Genomic DNA, 16,418 nt, shown 5'->3' on the forward strand with positions numbered 1-16,418 from the left:
GTACGAAGTATTCTGCGTTCACGCAGGGTCCAGGGAATGGCCGCACCCCAAAGAGGTGTGTTGTAGGCAATCTACCCTAATGCAAGCATCAATGACTGATTCCACAGCTCGAACTATCATAGAAGAAATCTTTAAGAAGTGGTCCCTGCAACTATTCAATTAAACAAACGAAAGAAAAGAGGGCAACATATCCAGCCCTTAGATCTAACATATATCTTAAGGCTAATTTAGTTTATAATGATTAAGTGAAAATTAAGAGAGTAAAAAGTACAGCAACAATCTTCCTCTGCAATAAATAGTCCTTAGGGGATCCTCATTGAAATGACAAAAATCAATATTAAAGCTTGACGATAAATTACATGAGGCACCAAGTGTGTGGCCGACCATCAATAAAATGGGTGAAAATAATGGTAAATCAGCATTCAAATCCTAGCAGAGACAAAAAAAAAAAAGCTAGGTGGTTTTTCCGCATATGCCCAACGCTTGGTGGACATAGTTACCCGGTACCAGCATTGGTGAGAGGTAGCTAGTACCCTGTGAAATAGCAGAGGTCACAAGCTGGCCCGAACGTCATTGTTATACAGAATAAAAAATTGATTATCTGAGAAGCATAAATATGTGATGATTAAAGATTAGGAAACAGATATCAATGATAGAAGGTACTAAGGTAGCAGCAAGTGCAGTTTCATTTCCAAACTGGGGCCCTGCAGATAAATTGGTAACTCTGAATCCATTTTGTAGTTTGTGTGGGGGTGATATGGGGATGCTAAAAAGGCATGGTTGTGACAAGATCTTGGTTGGCTGTATGTAAAAAGAAACATGTAATTATGGGGAAACGAAGGGACCATCATTCCCTACCAATTCTTTTAAAGTCGTTTTCACAAAAGATGAAGAAGCAATAGCTCACCATGTTCTTGAAAGGTACATTGCTTTTTAGCCATGTGATAGCAAACCTTTTTAGGCCCACAAGTAGGTTTCAAGCTTCAAATTCTGAGGAAACATATATTATGTATCAACTTTCTATAGAACCACTTTGAGAACATAAGGTATTTAATCAAAATGTTCTATTGAAATCAGGATTCTACTTATTCCCAGCATTTGATTAGTAACTACTCGTTGCTGCAATGAAAACAGTTATTTTGAATCACTTCTCTATTATCACTTTCGATAACAGATGAAAATAATCTGACTTGAAGATATTACTGAGTATTGGAATGAAATAGGCTCAAATAGAGCGAAATGGATACTAAGGATTCATATAGCCAACGCCAAATAGAAATTTTGAGTCATTTTTAATAATACAGACCAACAAATGGAACTAGTTAGCTACTCTGTAATAATAGGTAGGTATGAGTCTTGTATATTGATAAGCTTCCAAAACAGAATAGCATTCTGTCCTATGAAAACAAGTACGATATGAGTATTTAGTCAAGATAAAGGTACATTGCGATACAATGAAACTTGTGGATGATAGAAATCACAAGTTTCGAAGATCTGTAAACATGACAATCAGCATAAAGTACTATAGCATCATTTAGGTTTGTGCTTGATGCATGAAAATGATGCATCAACAAAGTATGTAAATTTGGATGATGTAAACCATAGCCTTAGAAAATCCTCTTTAAAAATGACTATCAGCTTAAAGCTTAAAGCTAAATTTCACATTCTGTGGTTTCTTTTGTCTATAATCAGTAAAGCATCTCTCCCTAATATGTTATCCATCTTATCATAGTAAAATTGGAGGGTAGATGATCCAAAAAATTGGCTTTCATTCTCAAGAAAAGTGATCAACCGTACGCCACTTGCTTTCAACCCCAGACTGGCACATAGAAGGCAAGATAGGCACAAGCTACATGTGCACAAAGAGGAAAGGACAAAGGTTGGCAGATATAAGGATCTACAGTGAGCACTAAAAAACAAGTGTGTTAGATGTAGAGGAAGTGCAAAGAATGAAGGAAAGCAAAAAGAATAATTCAAAAATCAGTAACACGAACAACTCTCAAGATAGGCTAGCATTATGCATTCCATCCTCATAGGGAAATCTCAAAGTATCACATCACAAAACTTGGAGCCTGTTGTTTCTTTTACTACCTTAGTGAGAATATTTATTAAGTAAGGATTCAATAATAATTAGTGTTTGTGGGTACAGTACCAGTACTTAGTCACAGCAACATAAAGAAGAACACATTAAGCAAGAGCATCTGCTTCAAACATAACAATCAGCATAAAATAATAAAAGTTAAAGGCTTGGGATAATACATAATGTCACGCCCCAACCTCGGGAGGCGCGACCGGCGCTCAACCGAGTGAATCCGACCTAGCAAGCCTATTAGACACTTTCTACCAACTCATTATGATCAAGAAAACAGGTTATTATTAATTATACAATAGGAAGATTTGTAAACGTTTCCAAATCGATTCATTTGTTACATCATTGGTATGTTTGTAAAATTACATACACTTTACAATTTGAAGGAACAAGGGTCCAAAACACAACACAATCCACTGACCCTTCCAATACCCATATACAACCCACATAGTATCTACGGAGCCTCTAAAGATACAAAAGTGAGTCATAACAACGCCGGCAACAAGGCCCCGGCAGTACCTCAGAACATGGTGAAATATGGACAAAAGATGCATAACCCCAAAATGAAATAGGGCTCACCAATACTGCCGGAAGAGGATGATGTACAGCTAACGCTGGTCAGCAATGCCCGCTACGGAATCACCTGCATTCCATTTAAGACGCAGCGTCCCCGGCAAAAGCGACGTTAGTACCGTTGAATGGTACTAGTATGTATAACTAAATACCATCTCCTTAGAAAGAATAATAATACACGAAGGAAGTAATCATAAACTCAATAAAGGCCTTAAACAACACCACAGCACCAAATTTAAGGATCACATAAGCTTTCAAGTGAATTTTCCATAGCTTTAAATTGGGACATCATTAGTATCTATACCTCATCATTCACAATACCACCGTACTTTTATACGGAGTCCGATCACAACCCGATCGGCTAGGTCGTCTCATTGGAGACATTCACCACAATCACAATTCCAGTTTCAATTTTCAATTTCAGTTTCCAGCACACTACCACCATATATGCGGCATGGCGTCCGATCACGGCCCGATCGGCTAGGCCGTCTCACCCAAGATATTACCATTTTCCATCGATCCTCTCATTTCATATTTCTTTCACATATATCAAGTCATCGGCCCTAGTGACCACAATTGTTATATTATACCTTGGCTCTTGGCGTATTTCATAATGCAAGTTCTTTCCCACATTTCACATTATTATAATTTTCAACAAACAAGCCTTTCAATTTAAGATATTGAGTACACACGAGAGCAATTACAGATCATAGGTATATAGAGGCTTTCACATACTTTGGCATAACAATCTTTATTCAAACTCGACTTGAAGTCTAGGCATTTTAGCACATATTCCATATCTTTAACACATCCTCAAATGACAAGATAGCATAATGGGAGCATTGAAATACATATTGCACATATATTCTTGCAACACAAGCACATTTGGAATAGCAATTTATTCATCAATCAATTTTGGAACTTACACCAATTGCATGGACACCAAGGGGGTTTAATTTCTAAGAAGAGGGGGTTTTAGCTATACATGCCTCAATAGAGCTTTCCTTAAGTTCTACAATAAATTCCCGAACCCTTAGCACCTTCAATCTATTGTAGGAATGTCACAAGTTGATTCAAGAATTAGAAGGATGATCAAGACTCTAGCTCATTTGAGCACATTATCAAGCACTAGGTGCGCATTATGTTTTTAAGACCTTTTTGTGAAAGATTCTATCAACTCACACCCCATCCTTTACCATTTCTAGCTCACATTCTTTCTACATTCTTTTATCACCCATACATGCAAAACAAACAACCCTCAGCCCATGAACCATCTTGCTAATTACCCATTTTAGTAGAAATTTCGAAATTAAGAGCTAGGGCATAAATTCTTACCTTTAAGGTGAAAACTTAGTGAACTTTACTTGACAATCTTCAAGTTTTTGTGCAAGAATTGAGGAATAATGTCACGATCCAAACCGAAGGGCCGTGAAGGGCACCCGGTGCCTAACTCAACCGAGTGCCAACATAACATATCTTTCTTATTACACTATCTTAAGTAAATGAGCCAGAAACCCGTCATGAGATAGCAAGAATAAATCATAAGGGAATACTCAACATATGACGATCCAACATGATATACAAACTTATACATGTGACATACAGGTCTATAAGGACGACATGACCATTTGTAAACTCAACACATAGGCCAATAAGGCCATACACGTATCCATAAACCTGATATCTGTCTATAAACCTCTAAGAGTACATAAAATCATAAAGGTCGGGACAGGGCCCGCCATACCAATCAATACATATCCAAAGCATACTGACCAAATAGGCAACTCTGGAGCAAGTGAAGTGCACCAACACCTCCGCTGAGCTGATAGCCTACTAGGAAGACTGTCAACCTATCAATCGGGACCTGCGGGCATGAAACGCAGTGTCCCAAGCAAAAGGGGACGTCAGTACAAATAAAGTACCGAGTATGTAAGGCAGGAAAGCAAAAACAAGAACATTAATGTAAAGAGAGATAGAGGATATACAACCTGTAACATCTGCGTGCCTCTGGGAGCTACTGACATGAAGTGCATAATACATATATATACATAAACTTTTAAAAACATACGTCTCTGTAGGCATCATCATATCGTACACGGCCTCAAAGAGGACTCGGTAAAAACGTACCCGGCCACGTGGAGCTCGGTAAATCCAACTAATCAGTGGTTGCAAAATAGGTGTCGTACCTGTCCTACTATAGTGCAGCTCGGTAGATCAAAATAGATATTATATATAATGCATGCTAGACTCATGGAATCACGTTCTAAACCTTTCAGAGTGACGTAAGGTCGTTTCACCTTTGATTAGCATTATGGACATCATACCATCAATATGAACTTCACTAGGACTCTAGGATCATACATACCTTCTTAGAATAACTTTGTACGGAAATAACAACATGTACAACCTTATTTGCTAGGAGTAGATTCATTATGAAATAGTGTATCGTTTATGTTCATTTCAATTTAGATCATGCCAAAAGAAAGAAAAAGTGCCTTAACATACCTTAACCATGGTGAGTCCTTAATACCTCCCAAGCTACTCTTCAAACAACTCAACTCAATCCACCATTACATAAGGAGATTCAAAATCAGTGTTGAACAAAGGCTAAATCTGCAACTTAAACTTGTAGCTCGTTTATATAAATTCGGGCAGCATCTCCCCTGTAACAAGAGCCTCCTCCAATATAATATACCCACAAAAATTACCAGAGAAATCCAGAAATACATAATCATCAATAACAAGACACCATAAAACAACAACAAGTCATAACTATTTTACGACGAGCGACAAGCTCCAATTGGAATTCGTATACCCCATATCATCCCTTATAGACTTTTTACTTTAACTTAATAGTATCATTAACATGATAATGAAGTCATTCATCAGTAATTCCAGCCTTATATCATATATCCATAACAAAGAAAATGATCCACAACTCCAATTATTCTTAATTGGAAACTTTATTCACTAGTTCATGTCTAGTTCATCCATTTAACTCAACCGATGTCAATATAACCTTAAGAACTTGTTGGAACACAATATAATTACCTCCTATAGTAGATGCAAGTCGAAATCCATGTTATATTTAACTTACAACAGCCCAACATACCCCAATCAATTCATACCAAAAACAACGACTATAGTAGTGTCCAACACCTCGAAAGTATTATAAAGAATGACTAATCCATTATTTCACCAATATGTGGTGTTTCTCCACACCATTTATCCTCCAAAAACTCCATTAAATAGCAGCAAAATATACAGCTCAAAAGCTACACGAAACAGCCCACAAAACAGTCCATTGCAAATCAAATAACTCGAACTCACGGCTTCCGATCACCGTCCCGTGAGTTCTAAATATTATGAAATGAATTAATCAACCTTACTTGATATTTAAGATCTTGAAACCAGAAATTAGGCATTTTTATTAACTTCAAACTACCTTCCAAAACTCAAACTACAAAGAAAAAGAGAGGTTATATAGCAATACTTACGTCGTGGGGATCGTTGTTGTGTTATTACTTCGTGATTTCGTGCCTCGGATGATAGTATCGTTGAAAATATGGAGGACTTGAGGATGAGTTTAGGGGTGTTATATGGTCGAGCTCTATGGAAAACCAAAGTAAGAGACGAGACAGAGAGATAAACATCCCCTTTTCTAAAAGTCAAAAAGGTGCCACTTGCCACTCTCTCATTGGCCTTTTTTTCAAACGCTTATATCTTTTTATCCGGATGTCGTATAAACAAACGGTTAAGAGCTTTGGAAACTACATTCCAAGACCTTCAATTTGGTATATAATATGTCCCAAAAACATCTCATATAGCACACAAAATATATTACTAAAAAAAACTTCATTACAAGGCAAATCCTTAGTCGGTTTTTCCGCAACTTAAATCCGATTTTTCTCAAACTTTATACTTCATATTCAAACATCATATATAGTCATATCATGTCTTTAAACTCATTTAAATCATGATTAACAAGTCTCATAATCATCTTAACTTGCGTAACACTTCGGCAAACCTTTCTTGTCCTTATAGAAGGATTTCATCCTTTTTGAGTTTACATTAGATAATTATATAATGATAGTAACATCTGAAGTACGGGGTGTAACAACATGTACCCTTATAAACATTTATCCTTGAATACTAACTCTCAAAGGCTTGAAAAAAAATATGGGATGTAACACCATTAAATTACTTTATATACTTTCCAAGAGGATCTCATTTTCGAGCTTACATCAACGGACTTACGACGTACTTTCACGTACAAAAATATGGGTTGTAACATTATTCCCCTCTTTGGAACATTCGTCCTCGAATGTTGACTGATGCGCTTCTCATTCTCATACCATATGGCTCTTATGAATACTTTAACATTGTCCTTTGTCATCTAGGCAATTGTTCTATGAATAAATTTAGAAACTAGGGCATTCCCCCCTTTAGTCCTATTCTCACCTCGCGAATTATGGACGGAGTTCTTCCGATCTCGTAACTTCGACTACCTTCTATGATGTATCCTACAAGACTATGCCCTTTTATGCACGACTTTTCTCACCTTTTTCCTCCAGCTTTTTGCCAATCTGTTGGCTTCACTTTGTGAATACAAATATTGAACTATGACAAGATGTCCCTCTGGGCATATATAGGTATACTTAAGCTCTTCTCTTGGTACTTTGCTGAATGTACGACTATTGCTATATTTCGTTTTATAGCCTTGGTATTATTATCGAGGTGTGCTACACAACTCTAGGTTACTTTCTAATTGCTTGTCCCATAACCTGCTGGCGCAACCCTGCCACATTAGGAACATATAATCGACCTCGATATCTAAGGACTCTATCTTCTGTAATCTCAAGTAGTGTCTTCTCCTTTTGAAGGGTTGTATCTCTATAATGATCTAGCACATGATCTTCATACTGGCATTCCTTCACTTCAGTTACTAAAGAGGAGATTTTCATGTCCTAAGTAGTAACTCTGGTACCACATGCATCTAGTAATCGAATTCCAAGATTAGCTAGCAGATGAATCTCGTAAGCTATCTCACTCTTCTATGCCTGTAAATATGATAGGCTAAACATAGATCTACGATTGAGGGTGTTGACTAATACATTCGCCTTCCCTGGATGATATAAAGTATAAACGTCATAGTCCTTCACTAACTCCAACCATCGCCTCGGATGTAATACATTGTCACTAAGGCTCACGTCTCATTGGGGAACATCTGAAGTGATTTTCTTGATGCACCTAGGGACGATACTATACTTCAATAACTGCATTTTCATAACATCCTAACGTATTCATCTTATGGGGGCATTCTAATACAGTGCCATCCATGAAATCTCTTTTCTTTAAATCATTACTTAATCGAAGGCCCAAACGTCATTCTCTTAACTATCACAATTACACCCTTATTCTACTACCAGGGCAGTATTCCATCTTTTCTAATTGCTCATGTTCTTATACTCCTCTGAGTTCATTCAAAGTGTACCGAGCTTTCTATAGCTCATGGAAATCATTAAACCTCTTGTTTTGACGGGTTTAGTCTTGAGACCTTGCCTATTATTGTCACCTTCTCACTCATGTTTACCATACTTACCTTTAAATCTCGCATCATATCTTCTATCAATTTAATAACCTCCCTTCTACATTAGTGGAATTCACATCCATACCTTAAAGCTCTACTATAATACTTGCAACCCTGGTGCATACACAATCTGGTAGGAGCTTCGTATTAACGTCTTATGAGGCTAGTACTCTTCTAATTGCTTTATCGTAGATCTTTTATAGAATATGGTTGTTGTACTATCCCTCTTATACCTCTGCTATTAAAAGTGCTCATGTTATGGTTTGAGTCACGATTTCTATAATCATCTGGGTCTAACAATCGGACTCGTGATGTAACTTTCGAGCTTCCTCTACCTTATCAGCCTTTAATTAAGCTTAGGCTATCTTCCAATCTTCAGCTTAGGGTATTAGCTATTACATTAGCCTTTCATGGACTCTATGTAGCATCTATGATATAATCTTCTAACAATTCAAGTCTTTGTCGGTGACGTGGACTTAATTCTTTCTTTTACTTATACTAGAGTCTCTTATAGCTGTATGAATGTCATGGATATAAATCTGAAATCTTAAAGTGCGTTCACAACGTAACCAACTCTGGGTCATTGATTGAATAATTCCTTTCGTGCCTTCTCAGCGTTCTTTAAATCTAAGCAATCACTTTTCCTGGTCGTAATGCCACTTGTTGCGTGAATACTTGGCTTATCTTATTGCCCACCAATACTTGAATTTCCTATAACTCATATGATCTCAAATATCACTTCTGACTTCCCGTTCATTAATCACGATAGGTGCCACTTTCTTATGGAGTGTATACCATATTGTAGTGAGACTGTTGTTACAAGACCATTTCTTCTTTAGATCGGTTATGCTTAAGTTGAAGTCTTCTTCCTTATTTCCTCAGCTAGTCTTTCTTTGTAGTACTTAAGGAGACCTTCTGGATCTTGTAAAGTTATGATCTTGTTATACTGTATACCCGAAGGAATTTTTGATATTCTTACTCGCCTACAAACATCCTTAGTTACATACCTTCGTGCCCTTGTGCTCGTAGGGTTACTTCTAAACTCAAATTTTGATTGTCTCCTTAGTGGAACTCTCCATTATTTCCGTAACACTTATACGGTACCTTTAGTAATCCAACTCTTATCTGAATACTTCTCAAGGTTACGACGTCATATCTGCGAGACTGAATTTACTAGATTAGGATTCACGACGTTTATCTTGCATGATTTGCTTATAACCTTTTGTCTAGCCATAACTTGGCTTTTCCTGAATCAACTACAAACTATTCATTGGTCCATTCTCATATCTATATTCCTCGTAATCTCTCTTTGGTTATTTACTTTGTCTTAAGTTACCTCCCATGCTCACTCCTTATGTAGCAAGTATTCATTTTCACTTATTTATCAACATCATCGGGTGTGCAACACTTAAAGCTTCTCTCCGGTGTCATACTTGCATAATGTTCTGGAGTCATATCATATCTATAGGATCTGAATAGATTCTGTCCCATTCCTTTCACCCTTTTACCTCAATCCTCCTTTACTATTCCATAGTTACCTCTTCATCTTGCCATTTTTTCACATCTTCACTAACATCTTACTCGCCTTGCGGTAACCCCTCTATATCGGGGATAATCGAATTTATTACGCATAAGGGCGACACTTAGTGTAACTGGCACACTTAGTTCCCTAAGCTTAACTCTGCTCCACGTGCTTGCTTTAGGGAAGCATCTTCCTAAACGAACCTTAAAGGTTATTCTTTTGTTGTCCATTCTATTATTGTCGGAATGTCATCTCTGAAATTCTCATGATATCAACCATTATAAAATCCTTCAGTCCCTAATTCATGTTCAGATTATCTTGTTCACCAGCACATACTGATTTTTATTACTCTGGGGTCTAACCTTTCCTCCTGGTAATCACGTTGAAGGCACCAACTCATTTCTCGAAATAAGGATATAACTTTATGGCTTATACTCTTTTATTGCGTCAAGGCCTGTCACCTCTTGTATTTTCCTTCACTTGACTATGGACTCTATCATTGTGTCATATTTTGATTTACCGTTATCATCCATTTATCACATCTTACTCATGATACTTTATTTACTCCCTTCTTATTCTCCGGATAATATCTTTATCTCACTTTATTCTGAAAACTCTGACAAAATGTTCTTTCCCTTTTAGCTCTCCTTTCTTCATCTCACTGGCTCTTCGGAATGCCTAACATTCTCTTTTTTCTTTACTCGGGGCTGGAGTCATACTAAGGTAAATATTTGCCTATTCTAGGATATCACCGCCTATCTTCTGAAATTTTTGAATATTCTAGTATTCATATCTGATTATACTATTCTAAAGTTCACCATCTAGGTGTCTCACAAGAAGATATATTACCACATTTGCGCTATCGTTCGGCAATATTAATTAATGATAACAATCCATCCATAATTTTGAGTTACTCTAACCCGAGTTGAATCTTGATATCACCTTCTTCTTTTAAACTATATTTGTTAGCTCCCATAGGGCAAAACTGAGATGAGTGTCGTCAATTGTATATATCACCGTTAATATTGAAGGTAACACTCATACTTACATTTCTCTGCCTGAATTGTAAATACTGATAATCTTCATTAACTAGGTACCTCATACCCTTCATCATCTTGCTTGTTTTACTTGCTGAAACTTGTGTCTACTTTCCGATTCACTTATTCCTTTTTACCATACGAGTGGATAGATATTCTTGCCTTAGGGATCCTTATCAAGAAGCTTTCACATCTTAGAACACACATGATCTGTTGAAGACCCCACATTTGCTCATCATAAGCATGATGCAAAATCGAGTTCCTCTGACTCAACTCTTGCACAACCACATTCAATCTCATACCATCTATTTATTTGGATGAGGTATCGTTGTATTACGAACACAATAGAATTTAGAAGTTTGAATTTTTACAATTGAGCTCTACAACACGATCTAGAGTAAGAAGAAAGAGTGATAGACCTAAATGCCCCGTAGCCTCCTGCTTATAAGTGTGGTGCACAACACACCCATAAACAAGACTCTACTAGACACGGCTTGTAGACTCCCTAGCACAGAACTGCTCTGATACCACTTTTGTCACGACCCAAACTGAAGAGCCGTGAAGGGCACCCGGTGCCTTACTCAATCGAGTACCAACATAACATATCTTTCTTATTATACTACCTTAAGTAAATGAGCCAGAAACCCGTCATGAGATAGCAAGAATAAATCATAAGGGAATACTCAACATATGACGATCCAATATGATATACAAACTTATACATGTGACATACAGGCCTATAAGGCCGACATGACCATTTGTAAACTCAACACATAGGCCAATAAGGCCATACACGTATCCATAAACCTGATATCTGTCTACAAGCCTCTAAGAGTACATAAAATCATAAAGGTCGGGACAGGGTCTGCCATACCAATCAATACATATCCAAAGCATACTGACCAAATAGGCAACTCCGGAGCAAGTGGAGTACACCAACACCTCCACTGAGCTGATAGCCTACTAGGAAGACTGTCAACCTATCAATAGGGACCTGCGGGCATGAAACGCAGCGTCCCCAGGCAAAAGGGACGTCAGTACAAATAAAGTACCGAGTATGTAAGGCAGGAAAGCATAAACAAGAACATTAATGTAAAGAGAGATAGAGGATATACAACCTGTAACATCTGCGTGCCTCTGGGAGCTACTGACATGAAGTGCATAATACATATATATACATAAACTTTTAAAAACATACGTCTCTGTAAGCATCATCATCATCATCATATTGTACCCGACCTCAAAGAGGACTCGATAAAAACGTACCCGCCCATCATAAGGCTCGGTAGAATCGTACCCGGCCACGTGGAGCTCGGTAAATCCAACTAATTAGTGGTTGCACAATAGGTGTCGTACCCGACCTACTATAGTGCGGCTCGGTAGATCAAAATAGATATTATATATAATGCATGCTAGACTCATGGAATCACGTTCTAAACCTTTCAGAGTGACGTAAGGTCGTTTCACCTTTGATTAGCATTATGGACATCATACCATCAATATGAACTTCACTAGGACTCAAGGATCATACATACTTTCTTAGAATAACTTTGTACGGAAATAACAACATGTACAACCTTATTTGCTAGGAGTAGATTCATTATGAAATAGTGTATCGTTTATGTTCATTTCAATTTAGATCATGCCAAAAGAAAGAAGAAAGTGCCTTAACATACCTTAACCATGGTGAGTCCTTAATACCTCCCAAGCTACTCTTCATACAACTCAACTCAATCCACCATTACATAAGGAGATTCAAAATCAGTGTTGAATAAAGGCTAAATCTGCAACTTAAACTTGTAGCTCGTTTATATAAATTCGGGCAGCATCTCCCCTGTAACAAGAGCCTCCTCCAATATAATATACCCACAAAAATTACCAGAGAAATCCAGCAATACATAATCATCAATAACAAGAAACCATAAAACAACAACAAGTCATAACTATTTTACGACGAGCGACAAGCTCCAATTGGAATTCGTATACCCCATATCATCCCTTATAGACTTTTTACTTTAACTTAATAGTATCATTAACATGATAATGAAGTCATTCATCAATAATTCCAGCCTTATACCATATATCCATAACAAAGAAAATGATCCACAACTCCAATTATTCTTAATTGGCAACTTTATTCACTAGTTCATGTCTAGTTCATCCATTTAACTCAACCGATGTCAATATAACCTTAAGAACTTGTTGGAACACAATATAATTACCTCCTACAGTAGATGCAAGTCGAAATCCATGTTATATTTAGCTTACAACAGCCCAACATACCCCAATCAATTCATACCAGAAACAACGACTATAGTAGTGTCCAACACCCCGAAAGTATTATAAAGAATGACTAATCCACTATTTCACCAATATGTGGTGTTTCTCCACACCATTTACCCTCCAAAAATTCCATTAAATAGCAGCTCAAAAGCTACACGAAACAGCCCACAAAACAGTCCATTACAAATCAAATAACTCGAACTCACGGCTTCCGATCACCGTCCCGTGAGTTCTAAATATTATGAAATGAATTAATCAACCTTACTTGATATTTAAGATCTTGAAACCAGAAATTAGGCATTTTTATTAACTTCAAACTACAAAGAAAAAGAGAGGTTATATAGCAATACTTACGTCGTGGGGATCGCTCTTGTGTTATTGCTTCGTGATTTCGTGCCTCGGATGATAGTATCGTTGAAAATCCTTATGGAGGACTTGAGGATGAGTTTAGGGGTGTTATATGGTCGAGCTCTCTGGAAAACCAAAGTAAGAGACGAGACAGAGAGATAAACATCCCCTTTTCTAAAAGTCAAAAAGGTGCCACGTGCCACTCTCTCATTGGCCTTTTTTTCAAACGCTTATATCTTTTTATCCGGATGTCGTATAAACAAACGGTTAAGAGCGTTGGAAACTACATTCCAGACCTTCAATTTGGTATATAATATGTCCCAAAAACATCTCATATAGCACACGAAATATATTACTAAAAAAAACTTCATTACAAGGCAAATCCTTAGTCGGTTTTTCCGCAACTTAAATCCGATTTTTCTCAAACTTTATACTTCATATTCAAACATCATATATAGTCATATCATGTCTTTAAACTCATTTAAATCATGATTAACAAGTCTCATATTCATCTTAACTTGTGTAACACTTCGGCAAACCTTTCTTGTCCTTATAGAAGGATTTCATCCTTTTTGAGTTTACATTAGATAATCCTATAATGATAGTAACATCTGAAGTACGGGGTGTAACAACATGTACCCTTATAAATATTTATCCTTGAATATTAACTCTCAAAGGCTTGAAAAAAAATATGGGATGTAACACCATTAAATTACTTTATATACTTTCCAAGAGGATCTCATTTTCGAGCTTACATCAACGGACTTACGACGTACTTTCACGTACAAAAATATGGGTTGTAACAAATAATTAGATGGAGATCACTCTCTCACTCTAGGACTCTTTTCTCTCACTCTAAAGCATCAGAAATATGCTCAAAATGAACCATAACATATGTTTTAACGACATGGGACCGGGTTTAAAATTTAGAAATTTGGAGCCCCGACACGGATCAACGGTTGCATGCTTCTGGCCCTTAGGTTGGAAATTTTTCTGCTTCGGTCTGCGATCCGCGGACCTGTTCTGTGGTCGCATAATACACTGCAGAACACCCCTCTGAGAATTTGAATGGGGTTTCGTGATGGATTATGCGGTACGCATAGTAATTATGCGACCGCATAATGGACCGCACATTTGGTCCAAAATCAACTCAAATCCCTGCTTCACTAAGCGGCGGTTCTGTGGTTTGCATATTAGATCTGCAGTCACAGATTTGGCCGCACAATTGCCCTGAATTTTCCAAACATTTTCTTCAACTCACCAACACACTGCTTAGCCCAACAAGTCCAAACCGCGGCGAGCTTGCGAACCGCGGAGGATCTCAATAATCTTTAACACATGAACCTAATTTGGCACCACGAAATTCCAAGTTTTAGGAATTTTTTTTTTTACGGGTCCATACACATAATTACCCCATTGGGGTTGTACCAAAGTTCCAATTGCACCCCTTAAAAATACGGGTGTCCTATAACTCCCTATATTTTTTCAAAATATAAAAAGTTTCACCTTTTAAACTGATGTGGCATAGAGAGTGATACATACTCTCTTGAGGAGAGTTGGAGACAAAAAATACAGGTTAAAAATTTAATTTTGCCACCCTTTTTTTAAAATGTATTCCCCTACTTTTCTTATTATATTTTTTTCTAAGTTTTCCTTTTCTTTTTCCTTCTTCTTCACTTGCTCTTCACCTGAAACAATGGAGATTAATATGATAAAAGCTCACTTCAATCTCATAAATTAAAATTCTAAAAGATTAAACAATTATAAGAAACTCTATCAGATTTTAAACCGATGAACAATGGTACCAAATTTGGGGGGGTTTCGCTCTAAGTCCAAAATTGCGAGTTCGAACTCGATTGGGTGTGGTCTAATCTTGCTGGAGACATAAATCGTAGCTGAACCCACAATTGGGAGTTGATTGGAACTGATTTGAGGTAGTTTTAGTCAGAAATTTCAAACTAATTTGCGGTGAAGACGAGGAAATGGGTTTCTTCGATTTTGCGAGTATTTGTTCAAATTCATATTTGGGTGTTGATTCTCTGTTGGTGAGTTCGTAGTTCATATTTGAGCTCCATTGCGAAGGTATTGACTGAGTTTTGGGTTGTGTATTGACTGAGTTTTGCGAAGGATGAGTCTCTAATGGGTTTGTTTTGGGAAGAAGAGAAGATGTGGGAAAGTGGGTTGGGTTTAATGGAGTTCTGCCGGTAGAAATCTCCGGCGAGGCTGAGCTCGTCGGAGAAGAAGGTCCCAAAAAATGAAGAAGCAAAAATATAAAAAGATAAAATTAAAATAATATAAAAATAAAAATAATGAAAAAGAAATGACGTGGCACAAGCTGATTGGTGCTTGTAATCCACTGATTTTCTTGAAACTGGTGGTTATCTCAAAAGGTGGTATTTATTACAGTTCAAATAAAACCAAGGGGGTCATAGGACACCCGTATTTTTAAGGAGTGCAACAGGAACTTTGGTACAACCCCAATGGGTAATTATGTATTATCCCTTAAAGGCTTTGTGCTAGATGTTTGATATTCTGGCATCAACTCAACTGGAAATTGGATGATAGAAACCATAGTTTGAAGTTCTACTTTAAACATGACAATCAGCATAAAGTATCAAAGCAATATTTAGGGATTGTTTGCTAGGGTGTATAAGAATAGTAGTGAATAGGGCGTATTAGTAATACGGGGATTAGGAATGTAGAGATTAGTTATGCTGGTATTAATTAAGCTGAGATTATTTCTTATGACTGTTTGGTGTAATACATTTAAAATGACATGTATTCTATAATTTCTGAAAGAATTATTTGTCTACAATAATACCCTCCACATTCTTTAGCTTTGAGGGACTTCAAGGGTAATTTTGTCTTTAATCATGCGTATGCATGTATTAATAGTCTTGGTATTTCTAATACCATGGTTTGTTATGCATTAGCTATACATAGGATAATACCAAATAGGGTGTATAACTAATACTT

General features: G+C 37.1%; 1 long non-coding RNA gene across 1 annotated transcript; it reads right to left on the bottom strand.

Moving 5' to 3' along the window:
- Window positions 1-2,448: 2,448 nt before the first annotated feature.
- LOC142170720 (uncharacterized) lies at window positions 2,449-11,180 on the bottom strand. The gene is made up of 4 exons (XR_012700127.1): window positions 6,160-11,180; window positions 5,168-5,325; window positions 4,436-4,526; window positions 2,449-2,732 (listed from the first exon to the last, which is right to left on the bottom strand). It is a non-coding gene; the product is annotated as an uncharacterized LOC142170720 (long non-coding RNA).
- Between the last annotated feature and the right edge of the window lie 5,238 nt (window positions 11,181-16,418).

The sequence above is a fragment of the Nicotiana tabacum genome, chromosome 16, assembly GCF_000715075.1.
Source record: "Nicotiana tabacum cultivar K326 chromosome 16, ASM71507v2, whole genome shotgun sequence".
Classification (NCBI taxonomy): domain Eukaryota; kingdom Viridiplantae; phylum Streptophyta; class Magnoliopsida; order Solanales; family Solanaceae; genus Nicotiana; species Nicotiana tabacum.